The sequence below is a fragment of the Amblyomma mixtum genome, chromosome 6 (assembly GCF_055824585.1).
Source record: "Amblyomma mixtum isolate Tamu chromosome 6, ASM5582458v1, whole genome shotgun sequence".
Classification (NCBI taxonomy): Eukaryota; Metazoa; Arthropoda; class Arachnida; order Ixodida; family Ixodidae; genus Amblyomma; species Amblyomma mixtum.
Genome location: NC_143017.1, coordinates 72,819,153 through 72,839,019, shown reverse-complemented (window position 1 = coordinate 72,839,019; position 19,867 = coordinate 72,819,153). Strand labels below are relative to the sequence as shown.

At 51.5% G+C, this 19,867-nt stretch overlaps 1 protein-coding gene across 1 annotated transcript in view; it reads right to left on the bottom strand.

Annotated features, from left to right (window-relative positions):
• Nucleotides 1-19,541, bottom strand: part of LOC149339359 (uncharacterized) — an 81,349-nt gene extending 61,808 nt beyond the window's left edge. Inside the window, exon 1 of the mRNA XM_089548116.1 lies at nucleotides 19,386-19,541. The gene's annotated coding sequence lies outside the window, so the exon portion shown is untranslated. The remainder of the gene's footprint in view (nucleotides 1-19,385) is intronic.
• Between the last annotated feature and the right edge of the window lie 326 nt (nucleotides 19,542-19,867).

Below are 19,867 nucleotides of genomic sequence, written 5' to 3'. Positions count from 1 at the left end.
CGAGTGGTCATGAGTGGGAATGTGAGTGAGTGGTTGCGAGTGTGAGTGGACATGAGTGTGAGTGAGTGGATGTGAGTGCGAGTGGCCGTGAGTGTGAGTGTGATTGAGCCACCTCTATTGGTGCCGAGGTATGGTTAGTAGGCAATGTGAACGGGTTGGGGATGTGTAACGGTGTGATTTGACGAGGGTTGATTCCTTGCAGGGGGGGGGGGGGGGGGGGGGTTAAGGTGTTCGGTGGTGAGACGAACTCAGCTGTTTCGACCATCGCTGTCACCCCTTCCCGGGTGTATCCCCGGAATGATGTCCATGAAGAAGAACATCGTCGGAGCCACTGGAATGCCCGTAAGATATCACGCGTGATATGGTGCCCTCTGCAAGGATTGACTTGTGGTTCGCGGGAGGGGAGAGAGATCGGGAGAGAGAGAACAGGATTTTTTAATTGTTATGCGGGTTGCAGTTATTCTAGACGCCAGTCAACATATATCAGCTGCATTGCGCATGGGTTCAGCTGGCACAAGCTTTGCAGTGAAAAAAAAATGCAATAAAGAGGAGCTCGTTGTTAGCTTTTTTTTTTTTCAGAGCATTTTCAGAACGGTTTGCTTGAATAGGCAGAGAAGCTCTCTATTATCACCAAATCTTGAAAGGAGCACGGCCGTAATAATAACTATGCACATAGGTGAGCTATATACCGCTCTGTGCTGTCTTGATCCTGGCCACGGTGTGGCTGACGCGGCTGGAGAATTGGTGTGATCAGTTGGTGAATTGGCGAGATGACTGGGCTGCAGGATGGCAAAGCATGATGGCATTTATGAAGCGAGTAGAGTATGGATGCCTTGCTGCGCGCTTGTAGACTTGGAAGAATGGCTTTAACATTTAGTTCGATAACGCTTGTGTCACGGAAGTAGTCAGAAAATGTATATCCAGCTGTATATAGTAGCGATAAGTTATGATAATGCGGGTCCCATAACCAGCAGGAGTACTCCAGTTTGGGCCTTACAAGGGATGCATATTATATTTGCTCTACAGAAGAAAGTGCATGACCTAGGTTGCGCCGAACAAAGCCAAGGGTGCGGTTAGCATCGTTAGTAGCCTTTATGATTTGACAAAACCATTTGAGATCACTGGTAATGTGTACAATAAATATTTCAAAGAGGAGACGCGGGAGACAGCCGCACCGTTCAATACATGGTTATGCGGAGAGTAATACCAGGTAATACCGACGTCTGTGGGTGGAAATCAGGGCTGTTTTGTTAAAATCTAGAGTCTTTAGGCAATTTGGACACCATTCCTCTTTTTTTTTTTTTCCCAGGTCGGTCAGAGGAGCAAGATTGCAAAATAGATTTATATATTGGACAGACCGTATAGATAGGACCTACGCGCTCCATTTTAAGAACTTCATGCGAGGGCAGCATGCAAAGGGTGCAGCAATACAGACCGATAGGAATCGTTCACAGGTGACTATCGCGAGTGCCGCCCTCTCCTGTCTCAGGCGAAAGATTCGCAACGCTCTTTCGGTTCAGCGCCGCTCGATGCCGCTCCTTGACGCTCTCGCGTGTCTCGCGTAAAGGCGCGCGTAGAGTCGCTTATTTCCGCTGCTGATTCTCATGCTTGTCTTTCAGCGCGACAGCGTTCAGGCTTTCTGCAAGAAATCCAACGTCGTCGGCAGCGTTGTGAGCGAAATAGCAGGTGGCCCACCTGCCACCTAGGTAACGTGACCATGTGACGTCATCACAACCTGCCCACCTTGGCAGGTGGAAGTTGATGTTTAGCCTCGAGAGGTTGCTCGGGAAGAGCAACCCAGGTCTCACAAACCCTATATACCGGTGACTGTGTATGAAATAGCCGTGTGCCGGGTTAGTGGCGTATCGCTTAACCGTCATTATCAGTGGCACATACGTTTACGCCAAAGTGACGAGGTGGTGAGGTTGTAAATGAAGGAAGCTAAGTTCCAGCCGTATAGACGCTAGAGGTGAGCTCAAAACGGCATGTCGCAACGGAAACAGCAGTCTCAATTTCAGCTCTCGCTGCACAGTGGCCGGAACTTCAGTTTTCAGGTGAAGTCCCTGTTGCAAACGCACCGATGTGTTATCGCGAACGTGTGGTTTTAAGCACCCTCCAAGAGCCATGCAGCAACAGCTCATACTAGCCCAGGCACTGTTGATACAGACCATGACTGACAGGATAGATGCTACGATTAACACACGCTTGGAAAAACATGAAGCCGGCAACAACAAGCTTTTCGAGCTTGATACCTCATCAGGAATTGCCTCGCAAGCAGCGCGCAGTTCAACCCACTGCCTGTACTCATCCAGTATCTCCAGATCAGCAACATGGCGCAGAACAATAGCACGCGAAAAGGTCGGCGGCGACGCCAATCCACTACACCAACAGAAACAATTATATGGCAATGGAACTGTCGCAGCATACGCCGAAAACAAACACAACTAGCCGCATATATCGCAAACTCCCCAAATCCCCCCATGTCATTGCTCTGCAAGAGACAGAAACAAATCGCATTCATATCCGCGGTTATCACACTGCAGCCCTTACACCACGTATGACAATCCTGACACTCGCATCCATGCCGGTGCTAGACTGCACACCGACAAACACGCCCGACAGCAAGGGCACTCAATACACCGCGATATAGCTCAGCTCACCGGGGCACACATATGGCCTCACTATTCTTAACATATACAGCAATCCTAAAGATAAAGGCAGAGTTATTCCGGGTATCCTGGGCTCCTTTCGGTCCTCAAAGCTCTTTGTGGTGGGTGATTTTAATGCACCTCACACGCACTGGGGATACACCTCGGATACCCCCAAAGGTAACCTCATTTCTACCGCAATGGCTGATTACAACCTTAGCCTCATCACAAACCCCACCGTACCCACTCGCATTGGCACAAGTGTCACCCGCGACACCACACCCGATCTCACATGGGCCACACCAAACATAATCGTTAAATCTCACACGGTGCTCCAAGACAGCCCTGGAAGTGACCACTTTCCAGTCTCCACTATTATTGCTTATGATTCCAAGATTTTCAACCCTCGTTCGCAGCTTCTCACTGACTGGGACAAATTGCGCTCATACTTGGCAGTTGATTCTACAGAACCCCGTACTGTCACTGACTGGACAGACCGTCTGGTGAAGGCCATCCAGTCGAACAGCAAAAGCATTAAAAATACCTCTAAGGCACCGCAAGTTGATCCGCATCTGGCTCGTCTATGGGAGGCCCGACAGGGACTTCTCAAGCGCTGGCGTCACCAGCGACACAATCGCAAATCGAGACTCCGCATAGCCACTCTCACTCGCGAGGCAGAAGAATACGCGAACATGCTAGCCCGCGCGAACTGGGCAACCTTTTGTAACGATCTCAATGTACATTAAGCACAAAACGCACGTGGTCCCTCTACGCGCTCTCTTAGATCCAACAACCACTAAATCTCAGACACAAGTAAACACACAACGTCTAATAGAACTAGAGCTCCAAAAGGGCACCGACGTAATTGGCCAACTACGGGACACTTATATACCCACACCCCTTCAGTCAGCAGATCCACCCAATCTACCTCCACCTAGCCCAGAACTTGATGCCGACATCACCTTAAACGAAGTCCGCCGAGCACTCTTCAGTATTCGCCGCTCTACGGCGCCGGGGCCGGGTGGCATAACGTACAAGGCACTACTCAATCTGGACGAAGTCTCCCTCCAGGAACTCACGGAGCTCTTTAATAACCACTGGCAAGCTCGGACGCTCCCATCAGCCTGGACCCATGCCAGCATGCGATTTATACCCAAACCGGGCAAACCCCTCACCCTTCAAAATTTGCGCCCCATCTCCTTAACGAGCTGTGTCGGCAAGCTCTTCGAGCATGTCATTCCCAATCGCCTGCAACCGTTTCTAGAAACAACAGGCTTTCTCTCCAACGTTCAATTCGGCTTCCGCCCAAACATGTCTGCGCAAGACGTACTTCTTGCCCTTAAAGAGTCCCTCTTTTGCACCAAGCGCCGTACAGCCAGTACGCGAGCCATACTGGCCCTGGATATTCATAAGGCGTTCGACACAATAAGCCATGACCATATCCTCACGATATTAGCCACCACGGGATGCGGCACCCGCATATGGCAATATATTCGGGACTTCCTTCAGGGACGCACGGCAGAACTCCACCTTGGGGATATTGCCTCCCAGCCTTTCCCCCTGCCTAACCGGGGTACCCCACAAGGGGTGGTTCTGTCACCTTTACTTTTTAACATTGCCCTAGCGCCACTGGCAAAGGCCCTTGCTGCTATCCCAGGGCTCCACGCAGCCATATACGCAGATGATATAACCCTCTGGACAACGGGAGGATCCCTTGGAACAGCCCAGGATATCCTGCAATCTGCCATAGACATCACCACTACTCATTTAGCAAACACAGGCCTCCGTTGCTCTCCAAATAAATCGGAACTCCTGCAGCTGAAGACCCTCCCCAGTGACCCCCAGATTGAACTGCACATGTACGGCAATCCAGTGCCCATTGTGCCTCAAGTGAAGATTCTCGGCCTTCTCATTAACAACACACTCGATGCAACCGCCACCCTTCAGCTCTTGCAAACACAGACCAAACAGGTCGCTGCACTTATCAGGCGGGTGGCAGCACGCAATCATGGGCTGTCTGACAAATGCACTAATCATTAGCCGCATTACATACCACCTCCCATACCACATACTCACTCAGCGGCAAACACAACAGGCAGACATCCTAATACGCATGGCTGTCACCTCAGCCCTACGTCTTCCACGGACGGTTAGCACGAAACGTCTCCTGGCCACTGGTACCCAGAATTAATAGAGGCTCAACGCACCAACCAATTAGTCCGCCTGAGTCGCACAGAAACAGGACGACGCCTACTGCGACAGCTACGTCTCAATCCACCCATTCCCACCCGAACAAGTCCTACACCTTACATGATTTCTCTGCGCACTCGGGATCACATATATCAGAAGCCCCTACCGCGCAATATGAGCGCTAGTCTCCATCAGGGTAGGCGGCAGGCACGAGCGAGCTATTACACGAAAACATACAGCAACCGCTCTGATATCATTTATGTTGACGCGGAAGAAAGTTCGAAACCAGGATATTTCACGGCCGTCGCAGTTTATGAAGTCGGCAAAGTGGGGGCCGCCGCCACTATCCGGAGTAATTCGCCTGCAGAAGCGGAAGGAGCCGCCATCGCACTTGCTCTGGCCCTCTCCACCATTGACAAAAACGTAACTGAAATTTTAACAGATTCCCAGGCCGCGTACCGCCGCTACCTAAAGGGCGTGGCGACGCCGGCAACACATCGTATTCTTGCCACAGTCACCTCTCTCGACCGAACGGTTACTCTGTCGTGGGTGCCTGGGCATGCCTCGATCCCCGGTAACGAGCGCGTTCATGCGCTGGCCCGAGAACTCTCTTCCCGGACCCCGGATGATCAGGCACCCAACCCTGCGAAAGAGGCCCCATCGGTCCTCTCTACATATCATCAAATCACAACATTCTACAAACACAGCCGCATGACACTACCATCACCCCACAGTACCTTGTCGCCCTCATCCAGCGCCACATGGCGACAATTACAGACAGGCTGTTTTATTTCCCCCCACCGTCTCTCATGCTTTCACCCCACCTTTCCTCCTGCTTGTACCACCTGTGGCGTGCCCAGATCCACACTTTTCCACTACCTTTGGGAATGTCCTTCCCCAATCCCACTCATTCTTCCTGGGAGGCTGCTTTACGGACCGCTCATCCCGCCGACCAGAAATGGCTGGTGGGTCGGGCTTTACGTGAAGCACAAGCCCGTGGACTCCTGGACCAGTAGGGGACCACCCTGGAAGATTTTTTTTTTGTGTAATAAAGTTGTTTCCATCCATCCATCTATCCTTTCTCAGTGACAGCGGAAGCGAGTAGCTAGGTCATTCACGAGAGGAGTAGATGGATGTGTTTGGTTCTTGCTAGCTTCCGGCTTGACCCTACTGCTGGGCTTCTTCAACAGAAACGACAGTGTCCTTTGGAAGGCGCGTTTTCTGTGATTTCTTTTCCAGCACTGCTGCAGTCAGACACACGCAGTCACAAGTTAAAATTCCACCAAGTTGAACGCTGTCCGCTCATTACTATCCTCTACTGTTTCTTCGCGGCGTAGTATAAATCGCCACAGAATGTTTTTTTTTCGGTGCAATAATCTAACAGACAATCCATTCATAATATGTTCATGGATTATCATTTCAAAGATATATACCCTGGTGCGCTGCCTAAGGCCCAGATAGCCATGCCTGACCTACAAAGTTAGTACTAGATATGCAAAAACAAGAAAATCGTCAGTATTATGTTCTAACCATATTTAATAAATTACCTGTGTCTGTGCTAAACGCAAACGCAAGATGTGAGATTAAGAAAGTGCTCTGAGCATCCTAAATTTACACGCTTTTGCTTAATGTTTAGGCTAGTGCGAACTGCGGATAGTGGTCTACGGGTTCGAAGTGAATAGTGAGTATTTTCGAATAAATCCGAAGTGAACCTTTCGAATACTGTTCACCCACAAAGCCATTAAAAAGCGCGCGCGCGCGCGCACGCGCACGCGCACCCACACGCACGCGCACGCACGCGCACGCACGCACGCACACGCACACGCACACGCACACGCACACGCACACGCACACGCACACACACACACACACACACACACACACACACACACACACACACACACACACACACACACACACACGCACACGCACGCACGCACGCACGCACGCACGCTGTGGGGTTTTAAATAGGGATAAATACGTTCTCCTCGCTTAACTGAGGCAGACAGTTCAAAACCCGCCAGACCCCATCCCGTGATCGCGCGCTCTACCGAGCACACGTCGACCACTTCAGGCCCAGGCCTTGCTCTGAAGGAACAACGGAATGACAACACTCTGGCTGGCACAAACAAAACATTTATTGCTGGAACAACTATGACGCCAGTCAACAACAAAATACGCTAAAGAATCGAAGTCGTCCTACTACTCACAAGAAAGGCTACGAGCGAATGTTCGCCCGCGCTAGGGCAGGATAGAAGCTCCCGAACGAGTTGAAAATGTGCCCACGAGGCCTGGCCCCGCTGGCGGCGAGCGCAGCGCCGCGCCTAAACGTCTGCATGCTACGAATTCCTGAGCCGAAGGGTTAATGCTGTCTACCTTTGTGCGCGCAGCATTCACGCCGTCTGTGTCGCTTCAAGACCCTTGATATTGAAAGCAGCGACACTCTCCTCCATTTCCGCGCTTTCCTCCTCTATTATTCTAGGCCGCCGGCTGTGCGCGCTGCGCACGCCATGGACACATCCGAGGCGCACCAGCGCAGCTCTTACGCGCCCAGCGCCGTACCGCGACAAGCGTCGGAAAACATATGCAACTCGATGACCTGTCGCTGCTACCGCGTTCAGCTCGGCCCGGCGACGCAAACGGCGCGAAGAGTCGTACCGGATGCCGAGAGAACTGCGTTCTCTGGTTCGTTACACCGACCGAAAACCAGCGGCCACTTCCGGCGCCGGCGCGAGCGAGGCGCGAATATCCAACGTTACGAAGCTATAGTAACGTTGCGAATATCTGACATGGACAGATATTCGCCAAGCGCCAGCGCCAGCTCGCGTCTGCGCGTCGCGCATGCGCAGACCGGCTCCGGCGTACTCTGGTACGCACAGGCGCTGCGCTCGTGCGCCTCGGATGCGCCCATGGAGATGGGCCTTGTTAAGAGTGGACAACGTGGTCCTGGGAGCCGGGTGTGACTATAGTGAACTAGAATACTCTCTAGTGGCGCGAGCGGCGAGGCGCAGGCAAGCCATTTTCCAACAGACGCCACCAGATGGCGCCACCGCAACTTTTCCTAGGCACGGGAATTCGCGGAGTGTTGAAAAGTTCGTCTGTTATCTTGCGTTTTTCAGCTCATTTACTAATTATAATCGCTCATTTATTCTTTGTTGCTGTTCTCCACCTGTTAGTTACAATGACTAGCCTTCTTAAGGATTAAAACGCGTGTCCGAAAACCACGTAATTAAGCGAGGATACAACGTTCCTACTGTCGCGTCGTTGACTAAACTCCAACTTCCAGAGTGATTTTCTGGCACGAAACGCCATCGCAGAATGCCAAGCGGTCAGCATCACATGCGGAGCAGATTATTTGCGCGACCATTACTGTGGTTTGAAGATCAAAACCCGAAAGCAATGCCATTTAGAGTGTGTACCCACCGTCACTTATTCCTGAACCCCTTTCAGAAGTAAACCGTTTAAGCTAAATTTGATGCTGCATTTTGAGCTCATATATGGTTTAGAGAAGTCAACGCGCTTGTAGATATGATCTATTTACCGCTATGATGTGAGTTTTGGTGGTGTTGTTGATTTAGTAATAATTATTAAATTGATGTATGTACACATGAACACCATATGAAGCTTTTATTTGCAACTGACTTCAGTGCAGAAATGATAACAAAAAAATCTTGTTTGCGAAAATCCACAACTTCCCTGCCATTGACTTGTTCAGCACCTATTCAATTTAAGGTGCTTTGACGCGCGGTATGTGAGGTAGCGAAAAACGGGACAAGGTACCGAGAAAGACGCACACAACACAGGCGCAAAGTCAACGCGGCGCTTTGACACGGTATGTGAGTTAGCGCAAAACGGGACAAGGACGCACACAACATAGACGCTTGCTGTCGCTGGCTCCGTTAATGCTCTTCGTGAAGAAATGCAGACGAGTTGTGAGGTAAAATGCAGTTATTTCTGCAGCTATGGTTTGAGCGTGCTCAGGGCATCCAAGCAACGAACTTTCGCGCGACGTAACCAGCAATTTAAAAGGTTAGCCTGCTGCCGCTTGATGCCACAACAACGGAAGAATGGTCAGGCACAGCTTTTGTGAGCAGTGCGTCGGCTGCGTTCAAGTTTCCGGCATCGAGAAATATGTCAATCAGTTTCTCCCTCCCAGAGCAAGTGTCCTGCTCACTAGCATCTGCATTCAAGAGTGAACTTAGAACAGCGGGCTCGCAGTTTCCTCTTGACACAGAGTGCGCAAGGTTGCTGAAGCTGACACAGTTCACTGTAGCAATGAATTGCTGAAGTGTAGGATGAGTACTGCATCCTGATGACTGCCTGACGATGCCAAAAAGATGTTCCACGGGGTCATGGCTCACCCTGCTTGTCATTACTTGACTACTTCAACAGCGATAAGGTACTGCATAGTGCTACACGCAGTCCAGTTACTGCGGACTGACTTAGAAAGCCTCGCTGCCCATTTGTATGGCGTTCCCACTCTGACAGAAACGACATAAAAAGAATTCAACTTCCCGGCTCATGCAGAGGAGGCAATGCTTCAGCTGGAAAGCGTGATGTCATGACTTGAATAATACCATGAATGAATGGTCCTGCAAGAGCAATCTTACAATGAGATGCATGTACAGCTAAGAACCATTCAAAGTGTTACGTTAATACCAGATTTAGCTAAACAACAAAGTGGCAGTGGTTTTAATCATATGGTTCAACCGAGATAGATGAGCGATAGCTCGGTTTTGCGTGGTTTTCATTTGTTTTTGGATTCTACTCGTTGAGACCTTTTAAACGATATGAGTTGCTGCTGTATCGCGAATTTGTTTTAGTCATAATTATCTAACGGAACTTAATTAGGACCTGCAATTAGCGCACTTCAATCGTACTCGAAATAAGCTATCCATCGATATATGTCTTGAAACTGCAGCATGAAGTTCAATATCGAATCACAAGTAACTTTTTATTGGCAGCTAATTTAAGACTTAAATTTACCCAATGCAACGATACTCAACCGAAGCTATGCGACATATATTGGTGCGGCAAACAACGATGCTTTTGGCGCGCCCGGATAGCCGGTGCGGCAACCTGGCGCAAAACAGTGGGAATCAGTTCTTCTTATCGCTATAGCTTGGTCAAATTCCCTGTCATTGGTGCAACAAAGTTCCTGCTCACTGCTATCACTACTTAGCAGCAAGATACGAACGCTGAAGTGAAATTATCTGCGGAACAGCGCGCGCGCAAAGCGAGCTAAACCACACACCGCAATGCCATATCCTGCCAACGCGCGCGCCGGAGGCTAGGAAAAGGCGCAGCAGCGCCCCTGCCGGCCGTCAGTGTCAATTCGCTTCACCCGAGCTGGCCCCAGCAGCCGCCGGTCGCGCCACTAGAAAGTATTCTAGTTCACTATAGGTGTGACTCATCGCAAAGCAAGGGATATGACGAGGCCTGGCGCCGGCGGCAGAAGCATAGACGACGACGGCCGGGGCTGTTGCACTCCAAATCACCGAACCTCCGAACCGATCGAAGGAGGCCGTCTCCCACGGGCCTGGGAGAAATTACTGTCAGACGAGTGTCGTCGTTAGGCAAAGATGCGGCGAGAGCTTGCCACAGCAGCACGGCGGAAGCAGCGGTATACGTTGGCCGAGTCGGCCTTCGGGTCACCGGACTGGATGATGCTACGCAAGGTCACGCTGAGCGAGGCTGCTAATTGAAAGACGCTGTGTCGAAGGGGTCTCGTGCTTCGGCCATCCGGCGGGGGAGATCGAGGAGGTCATTCACCTGCGGGGAGACTGCGGGATTCTCCTTTCCCGCGGCGGCAACGCACAGAAGACTAGCCCCAGTGGACAAGGCGACACGTCAGTGTTTGTTGGTGTTCCCCTTCTCATCCCCCGAGCTGTGAGAGAGCGAGAGAGCTTCAGCACCGCCCCGTGCCGTGGGTGGTACCGCCAGCGTCATCAATGGCCCATCCGATTGGACAACGTTATTCGAACTAAGTTCCCCAGTCAGGGATCTGGGGAACGCGAACCGTATTTAACGGGATGTTGTTGTGTGAGCATAGCATTCGATTCGATTCTCATCTGTAAATATGTAGAATAAACCCTCTTGTACAGTTTCCTCGATAACGCAGTCCGACATCGTCATTCGGAGCCGGTACCTGTGGGGCTAAACGAGTTAGTCATCTCCAGGACCCCTCCGTCTCCAACTCTGGTTCCAGCGGTGGGATAGAAGCCCCATCTTTAACACTGGTTCCAGCGGTGGGCTTGTGGCCCCGTTCTCAACAGCCTTAAAAGGCCATCGCGCACCGAACTAGAAAGCTTTACACCGAACATGGTTATAACGTCACTCCTACCTCAGCGCAAGCTATTCGCGTTTACATCTCTACAACATTGATGGCGCTGCGTTGCCACAGCTCATTAGGGTGCCTTGATGTCCGCTTGCGGCGCTGGCCATCGATGCACCCTAACAGCTCATGACAGTCAATTGAAATGCTTTATAGAGTAGAACGCGATTATTATCAGGCCGCGTTTCAAAATTCGCATACCCATAATTACTCATGTACGCATCAGTACACACACTTCACGAAGTCAAAAACCACAACGCATTCGCTAGGTCCACTTCTAAGAACGTTAGCTCTTACTACTCAGGTTTGTCAAGGACGCGCCTGTCTGCAATGAAGGTCAAATTGACCAAATCAGTAACCACGTGACCACACTGTATCACAGCAAGAGTGGGCGCATAGCGCCTCAATAGATACCTATGCTTTCGATCCGTCATATATGTGCCAGCAAAGCGGCCATCGAATTGGGACCACCCCCGGGACCACCATTTGCATAAAATTTGGGGGCCGCCCTTGTGACGCAGAATGTTCCAAGTGGTGTGAAATGATCGACTTTGCATGTTCCTGGAGATAAAATTACTGACATGGAGCCCGAAATATCTTTGGGATTTGCAACGACATTTCCAGCCCCAAACCGTGCATTCCGAGGACCTTCAGACGGCCATTACGGCCGAACCTTTGTCGCACGGGGTTCTGGAACGATTCGTCGTGTTGTGACGCACACGTTTATAAAATTTATTAAACGATGTAAAGAGTAAACCGGATATGTAAAACGCAATAGTAGTGCAAAATCTATGAGGTAGATGGCGCCGCTGAAGCTGTGTTAGTGGAAATTTTTTTTTCCGCTCTTCTTTTTCTTACTGCGCGGTTGAGGTAAACGCTACTGCGACTTTCATTTCCCGCTGCTGATTTTCGCAACCCAGGTACGGATACAGAATGCGATGTTTCGCTGTAGACTTGCAACCATGCCGCACACTAGGACACGCATATTGCGCATGGTTGCCTACGCAGATCGATTCCAGATTCTGATCCTTTAAAGAAAAATCAAGCTTCCTAAGGTATGCTGCACCATGCACACAACGTTGCGTTATTTCTTTTTTAGAGCTCAAGATTTTAAGCGAAGGTCCCGCCTTATGTCTAGCAGCTGGGACAGTCATCGTGTTCGCGCATTGCTTTTTTGAGGCAAGGAAACGCGAACTAATGTCTCCCTTCTGCTCTGGTAGGGCACCTCAAATGGTCCGTGAAACAAACTGAAAATTGATTTTTGGGGAAAGGAAATGGCCAGTAACTGTCTCACATATCTCGGTGGACACCCGAACCACGCCGTAAAAGATGGAATAAAGGAAGGAGTGAACGAAGGAATGAAGAAAAAGGTGCCGTAGTGGAGGTCTCCGGAGTAATTTCGACCACCTGGGGAATTTCAACGTGCACTGATATCACACAGCAGACGGGTGCCTTTTGCGTTTCGTCTCCATCGAAACGCGGCCTCCGCGGCCGGATTCGAACCCGGGAACTCCCGCTCAGTTGCGGAGCGCCCTAAGCACTGAGCCACCGCAGCGGGTAACCGTAAAACCGAAAAAAATATTTGAGGAAAGGGAAGGGGTAGTAACTGCCGTCTCAGTGCGCTCCGCAACCGCACCTTGAAGGAAGTGATGGCGCAGGAAGGGAATAAAGAGTTCGCTGAAGGACGGACTGTAAGGGCAATAATGATTTGTACGCAGGGCCATGAGCACATATTTCAATATCCTGTATTTAAATGTACACAGTGTATACTGCCGCCCTACCCCTATCTTTTCTTCTATCCCCCCCCCCCTTTCTCTCCCTCTCCGTCTGCTTTTATTCTCATCGCCGCGGTGGCTCAGTGGTTATGGTGCTCGGCTGCTGACCCGAAAGACGCGGGTTCGATCCCGGCCGCGGCGGTTGAATTTCTGTGGAGGAGAAATTCTTGAGGCCCGTGTACTGTGCGATGTCAGTGCACGTTAAAGAACCCCAGGTGGTCGAAATTTCCGGAGCCCTCCACTATGGCGTCTCTCATATACAGCCTTAGCCGCTTTGGGACGTTAAACCCCATAAACCAAACCAAACCAACCTTTTATTCCCGCTAGCCGCAGCTCGTGCTTCGGGCTTTGAAGGCAGATGCTGCGGCTAGCTAGCAACATCTGTTCCTTCCATTTTTTTTTTTATTATTACCAATAAATAGCCACTAAGAACAGCAACACGATCACTCCCTCACGTCTTGTGTCGGCAAGCTGATGGAGACGATGGTGCGCGACAGACTCTCCGATTTTCTCGAAACACAGCACACTTTCGCGGACACCATGTTCGGTTTTCGCCCTCACAAGTCTGCACAGGATATACTTCTGCAGCTTCACCACGACATCTTAGATCCTGTCGAATGTCCCTACAACGACAAGGTGGTCCTGTCCTGGCCTTGGATCTTAAAGGCGCATTCGACAACGTCAAACACGAAGTAATCCTGGACCACCTCAGTAACACCAACTGTGGCCACAAAACATTCAACTACATAAAACAATTTCTTACAGACCGTCAAGCCTACATACGCATACAAGATGCGGAACACGGGCCATACATCATCGGCTCGAGGGGAACACCTCAAGGCGCGGTCCTGTCTCCCCTCCTCTTCAATTTGGCAATGCTTCATCTTCCCTCCAAATTGTCCTCTTTGCCCGGGATACATCACGCTCTTTATGCGGATGACATTACAATCTGGGCCACGCAAGGTAACCTGGGCCACATGGAATCCTGCCTGCAAGCAGCGGCGACCCTAGTCGACGACTACGCGGCCTACTGCGGACTCCAGTGCGCCCCATTTAAATCAGAATTTGTGCACATACGTCCCTCCCCTCGGGACACAACTCCGCTTTGCATCAGTCTCCCCTCGGGACCGATCCGGGAGTCCAAGGAGATCCGCGTCCTTGGTCTCTTCATACACCACCAACGCAGAGTCGACACCACCCTAGCCAAACTTCGCACGGTGGGAGACCAGGTGGGCCGCATGGTCCGCCGGGTCTCCAACAAGCGGGGCGGATTACGAAGCAAGGATGCACTGCGGCTTGCCCATGCTTTCGTAACGAGTAGAATCCTCTACTCAACCCCCTACTTGCACCTGCGCAAACATGATGATGACCAACTGGAGGTCATCCACCGGAAAGTCATCAAGCGGGCTCTCGACCTCCCGGTCACCACGTCCAACCAGCGACTTCTGGCCTTGGGCGTGGTAAACACATTCCGGGAGCTTTGAGAAGCCCACTTAGTCAACCAATACACGCGTCTTGCACAGACCACATCCGGACGCCGCCTCTTGGACAGGCTACACATCAAACATGACTACCATATTGAGGAAAGGGAGAGAGTGCCAGAACACTGGAGACGCGCCCTCCGGGTCCGACCCCTTCCCCGCAACATGTCCAGAGAAGACCATAGCGGTCGTCGCCAGGCGCGCGCGGAAGCGTTGGCGCGATACTATGGTAACCAACAACATGTGTATTACGTGGACGTTGCCGGCCTACACCACGGGGTGTGGTACACGGCCGCAGTCGTACACAACACAAACACCGTTAACGGGCTCACTTTCAAAGCCTACAGCGCAACACACGCGGAGGAGATTGCCATTGCTCTTGCTCTCACTACTCCCAAGTCGAAACACATCATCACCGACTCGCGAGGGGCCTGTCGGAACTATGAGTTGGGCTGGGCTCCCCCGCTTGCCTGGCGCATATTGGAATATAGCTGCCGATGCGAAGATCCAACTCCACGCAACCTGATTTGGGCCCCCGGTCACCAGGGCCTCCAGGGAAACGAACAGGCCGATCAGGCCGCCCGCGCACTCTCTCCCCGGGCTATCTCCCTGTCCTTGGAAGGGTACTCCCAATCAGACCATCTGGCCCTTACATTCAAACACATCACCGATTGCTACAAGGAGGAGCACCGGCGCTACCCGGCCCCTTGTAAGGGACTGGATCGCGCTGACGAGCGCCTCCTCATCAAAATTATTACTAACACTGTACTGTGCCCGGCGGTACTTAAACATTTCAACGCATCCTTTGATGGCACGTGCCATTTCTGTGGGGAGGTGGCTGACACCTTCCACATGGTTTGGGCGTGTCAATCAAACCCATCTATCCCCCCCCAACCCCAACCCCACCAGAGAGGACTGGGAGGCGGCCCTGCTCGGCTGTCAGGACCTAAAGACCCAAAAGGCCTTGGTTCACCGGACGCGGGCGGCGTTGCTTGCCAATGGGGCCCCGGAATAGGGGCTCCACCTAGTATTGTTAGGGGAAAGGGCCAATAGGGACTACCCCCATCACCTCTCTGTAAATATTTATTGCATTATAAATGTTTTTCACCACCACCACCACACCCCACCGCGGTGGCTCAGTGGTTAGAGCGCTTGGCTACTGAGCCGGAGTTCCCGGGTTCGAACAAGGCCACGGAGGTCGCGTTTAGAATTTGAAAACTCGTTTTTTAGGATAGGAATTGTCGAAGCAATGTCACCTCGGTGGACACGCTAACCACGCCGTAAGAGAAGGGAGGACGGTGGGAGTGAAAGAAGAAAGAGAGAAAGAGGTGCCGTAGTAGAGGACACATTTTATGAGTTTAACAACTACAATGGAAAAATTGGAGTACGCTTAAGCTTCTTTAGGAGTGGAACGCGACAGTGTGTTGCAGCGCTGCCAGGGAGTGCACGGAGCGCCTTCGCCCGCTCAGTGCGACGCTTGCCCGTTGGAAACAGCTGTAAAGGCCGAACCACTAAGCAGCATTTCTTCGGCGTCGCGTCAGCGCCTCGGCTACCGGTTTCGTTGAAGGTGAATTCTCGACGAGTGAGGGGACATATGGAGGCGCATAAAATTCAGGGGTGGCACTTTGTTGACCTAAAGTTCGATGAGGCGAAAGCCATAAGCGCGGTTTGGTTTGGTTTGTGGGGTTTAACGTCCCAAAGCGACTAAGGCTACGAGGGGCGTCGAAGTGAAGGGCTCCGGAAATTTCGACCACCTGGGGTTCTTTAACGTCCACTGACATCGCACAGTACACGGGCCTCTAGAATTTATCCTCCAAAGAAATTCAACCGCCGCGGCCGGGATCGAACCCGCATCTTCCGGGTCAGCAGCCGAGCACCATAGCCACTGAGTCACCACGGCGGTATGTTGCTGCGTTTGTCACTGATGTGTGGTTAAGATGGTAAGCGACAGCGTCTTGCAACGCTACCAGGGAGTCCACAGAACACCATCGCCCGTTCCGCTCTACGCCTTGCTCGTCGGTAAATTGGTTTTTGAGGGAAGGAAATGTATCTGTCTCGGATATCTCGTTAGACACCTGGACCTCGCCGTAAGGAAAGGGAGAACGATGGGAGTGAACGAAGACACCGTATTCACTAGACGCGCCTTTGTTCATTCTAAACCATCACTCTGGGATGGCGGAGTGGTTAGCGTGCTCGTCTCGCACTCCGGAGACCCTGGTTCGATTCCCCAACTAGACCAATTTCCTATTCGGTGTTATTTATCTCGTCTGACCTATAAAGGTTAAATAGGCTAACTGATGAATTAACTAATCAAATGAACTCAGTCCCACTTACTTGGAGCATCACTATACCATTTCTTTAATTGGTTGCATGGTTACAGCCAAAGTACAATTAGCCTCGTTTGAAATTCGCGCACTCTGACGTCACGACCGTTTCGACCAATTGAAAAGCGTCACATTTCTGTTTACAACTCCTGTTACAACGATGAGGCATTAAAGGCTTCCGCCTTAATAATTTCGACCACCCGGGGTTTTCAACGCGCACTGACATCGCACAGCACACGGGCGCCTAACGATGGAAGCGAAACGGTGGTGGTGGTGAAAATATTTTACGGAAATTGTTTAGACGGTCAAATCCTCTTCCTTTGCCCGGCAGACCCTCCCCCGCGGTGCCTGAATCACCTCACCACTTGGGAGGCATGGGAGACCCTGCTGCGCTCCACTGACCCGGCCAAACAAGCCATCGCAACTAGCTGGGCTGCCGACGTCATGGTCCGCAGGAACATGAACGTTTGAGTGCGCCCGTGCGGGGGCCCAGGGGTCTGCGAGCCCAAAACTACTCCACATACAATAAAGTTTCTATGATGATGATGACGTAGCGGCGGTTGGAGCTCTCAGTCCGGAACCCCATTGGCGTAGGCTACTCTCCGGGCTCTCTCGAACAGTTCTTTTTGACTCGTTTCGTCCGAGCTGGTCAGAGCCGCCTCCCATCCCTCCTGCGTTGGCTGGTTATTTCGTTGGCAGGCCTATACCATATGGTACAGGTCCGCCTCCTCCCCGCAGAATTTGCAGTGTGAGTCAAATGGCTCCGGGTCTATTGCGTGTAGTCTTCGTGGGTTGTTGTAAGTGTTGGTCTGCAGCTTTCGGAGGTGTAGTTCCTCCCCTTTGTCCAATGTCTTAGCCGGCGGAGGGTAGAGCCGACGGGATAATCGCAAGTGCTGAAGATGTCGTTGTAAGTTAGTGGTGGGGTAAGAGGTTCCAAGGCATCCGTACTGGGTGCCCGGGGGAGAAATGCTCGGGCTGAGGCATGTGCGCTCCCGTTCCCTGGGATGCCCTGGTGACTTGGTACCCATATTAAGTGTTTGTGAGTGGGTTGGTAGCCACGGGCACAGCTGTCTTGCAGGATTTTAGCTGCTAGAGGTGCGATCCTGCCCCTGAAGTAATTGCGATACGCTCTCTGTGAATCTGTAAGAATGTATTCCGAGCTAGTGTGTGTTGCAGCTAAAGCAATCGCCACTTCTTCCGCAGCCAGGGCGCCGTATACTGTGCGATGTCAGTGCACGTTAAAGATCCTCAGGTGCTCGAAATTATTCCGGAGACCACCACTACGGCACCCTTTTCTTCCTTTCTTCTTTCACTCCCTCCTTTATCCATTTCCTTACGGCGCGGTTCGGGTGTCCGCCGAGATATGTGAGGCAGTTACTGCGTCATTGCCAGTCCTCAAAAACACCCAGGACGAGCTAGACAAAGCAAAAAATCTCTGCCTCTCCCGTAACCGAGAGTACAGTAAGCATGAAATTTTTACGGGCATAACCTGAAGCTTGCCCCGCCGCGGTGGCTCAGTGGTTACGGCGCTCGGCTGCTGACCCGAAAGACGCGGGTTCGATCCCGGCCGCGGCAGCTGAATTTCTCGAAGGCGAAATTCTAGAGGCCCGTGTGCTGTGCGATGTCAGTGCACGTTAAAGAACCCCAGGTAGTCGAAGTTTCCGGAGGCCTTCACTACGGCGTCTCTCATAGCCTCAGCCGCTTTGGGACGTTAAACCCCAATAAACCAAACCAATAACCTGAAGCGTACACGGACACGACGAGACGCAGGCCTGACAAGAATGCATATATGCAGCGCGTTCGAAACTGTGAAGTGCATAGAGGCGAAAGCATTTTCCGCACCACTTTGCCTATGCGACACTGGTGACGTCACCACTGGATTATGTCACACAATTGATGACGAAGTAATGACAAATTACTAATTAGTGACTAATTACCGACTAATGACTAAATACTAATTAACTGCTAATTAATTACGCTTAAGCTTCGCCTTTAGGAGTGGAACGCGACAGCGTGTTGAAGCGCTGAAAGGCAGCGCTTTTTGAGGAAAGGAAATGGCGCTGTAATTCTCTCTCATCTCTGTGGACACTCTAACCGCACCATAAAGGAAGGGAAGAAAGCCACCAACCGTCCGGCGCGAAGCTACCGGCGCTTGTATGCCGGTCCTGTAGGAGGACATAGAGAGTCTCGTTAAATCTCGTACGGTGCCCGGATGCTCTCGTTTCAGTGCCCGGATGAGTGGAATTCAGTGCCAGGATGTTGGCTCTCGGTCTCGACGTGACGTCACCACACTGCCGACAACGGGAGCTAAAAGAATTTCATGCTTAAAACCAATTTTCAAACCAAAAACCATTCTGTGAGCACAACTGTAGTCAATACTGCTATCCAACTGCGCGGACCAGAGCCGTATATTCCCTTATACGGCTCTGGCGCGAACTATCCAGGTGATCATGCTGCTTTCTTTTGTGTTATTTCCTCAAAACGTAGCGGCTTCAACCCTTCGAGGACACGCAATAGTTAATGGAAGACCACCTTGTCGAAATGCTCCGCTTCCTAATCTGGACACACTGAATCCCGGGCGGCAGACTTCGGAACAGCTTCGAGAATCGCAGGTCTTGAATTCTGAAACATACCTGTCTGAAGCGTGCTTCTAGCCGCCATGTGAAGGATCAGGATTCAGCTGTGCCGCACGCCCCGGCGTTGAAGAGATCTGCTCGACAACGATCGGGCAGCCAAGCGCAAGATCCCGCTTCGCATTCTCCAGCTGCGTACACGTCCGAGCTCAAGAGGCCTGCCCAGGAGCGATCTGCTAGCCAAGTGCAAGGTTTTGAGTCGGATTCTCCTCAGCGTCCTTATCCCAGGCCGTCGACAGCAGCATCGGAAGTAGCGTCAGCATCTGGAGGCAAAACTTCGCTCTCAGTGATACACTTGGTCCAGCCGATGCTCTTTGCATCAGTAGGAGAGATTAGGCCGGCTCTTCCGAAGGCAAGCAACCTCCTGGAAGTGAAGGCTCTGTTGTCTGTCTACGGACCCTTTACGGGCTCGTTTACCAATGTCCTAATTTTAGGTAGCAGCCTGTCCAATGGTTATCGTAATGCCGCTGTTCTTCAGTGGA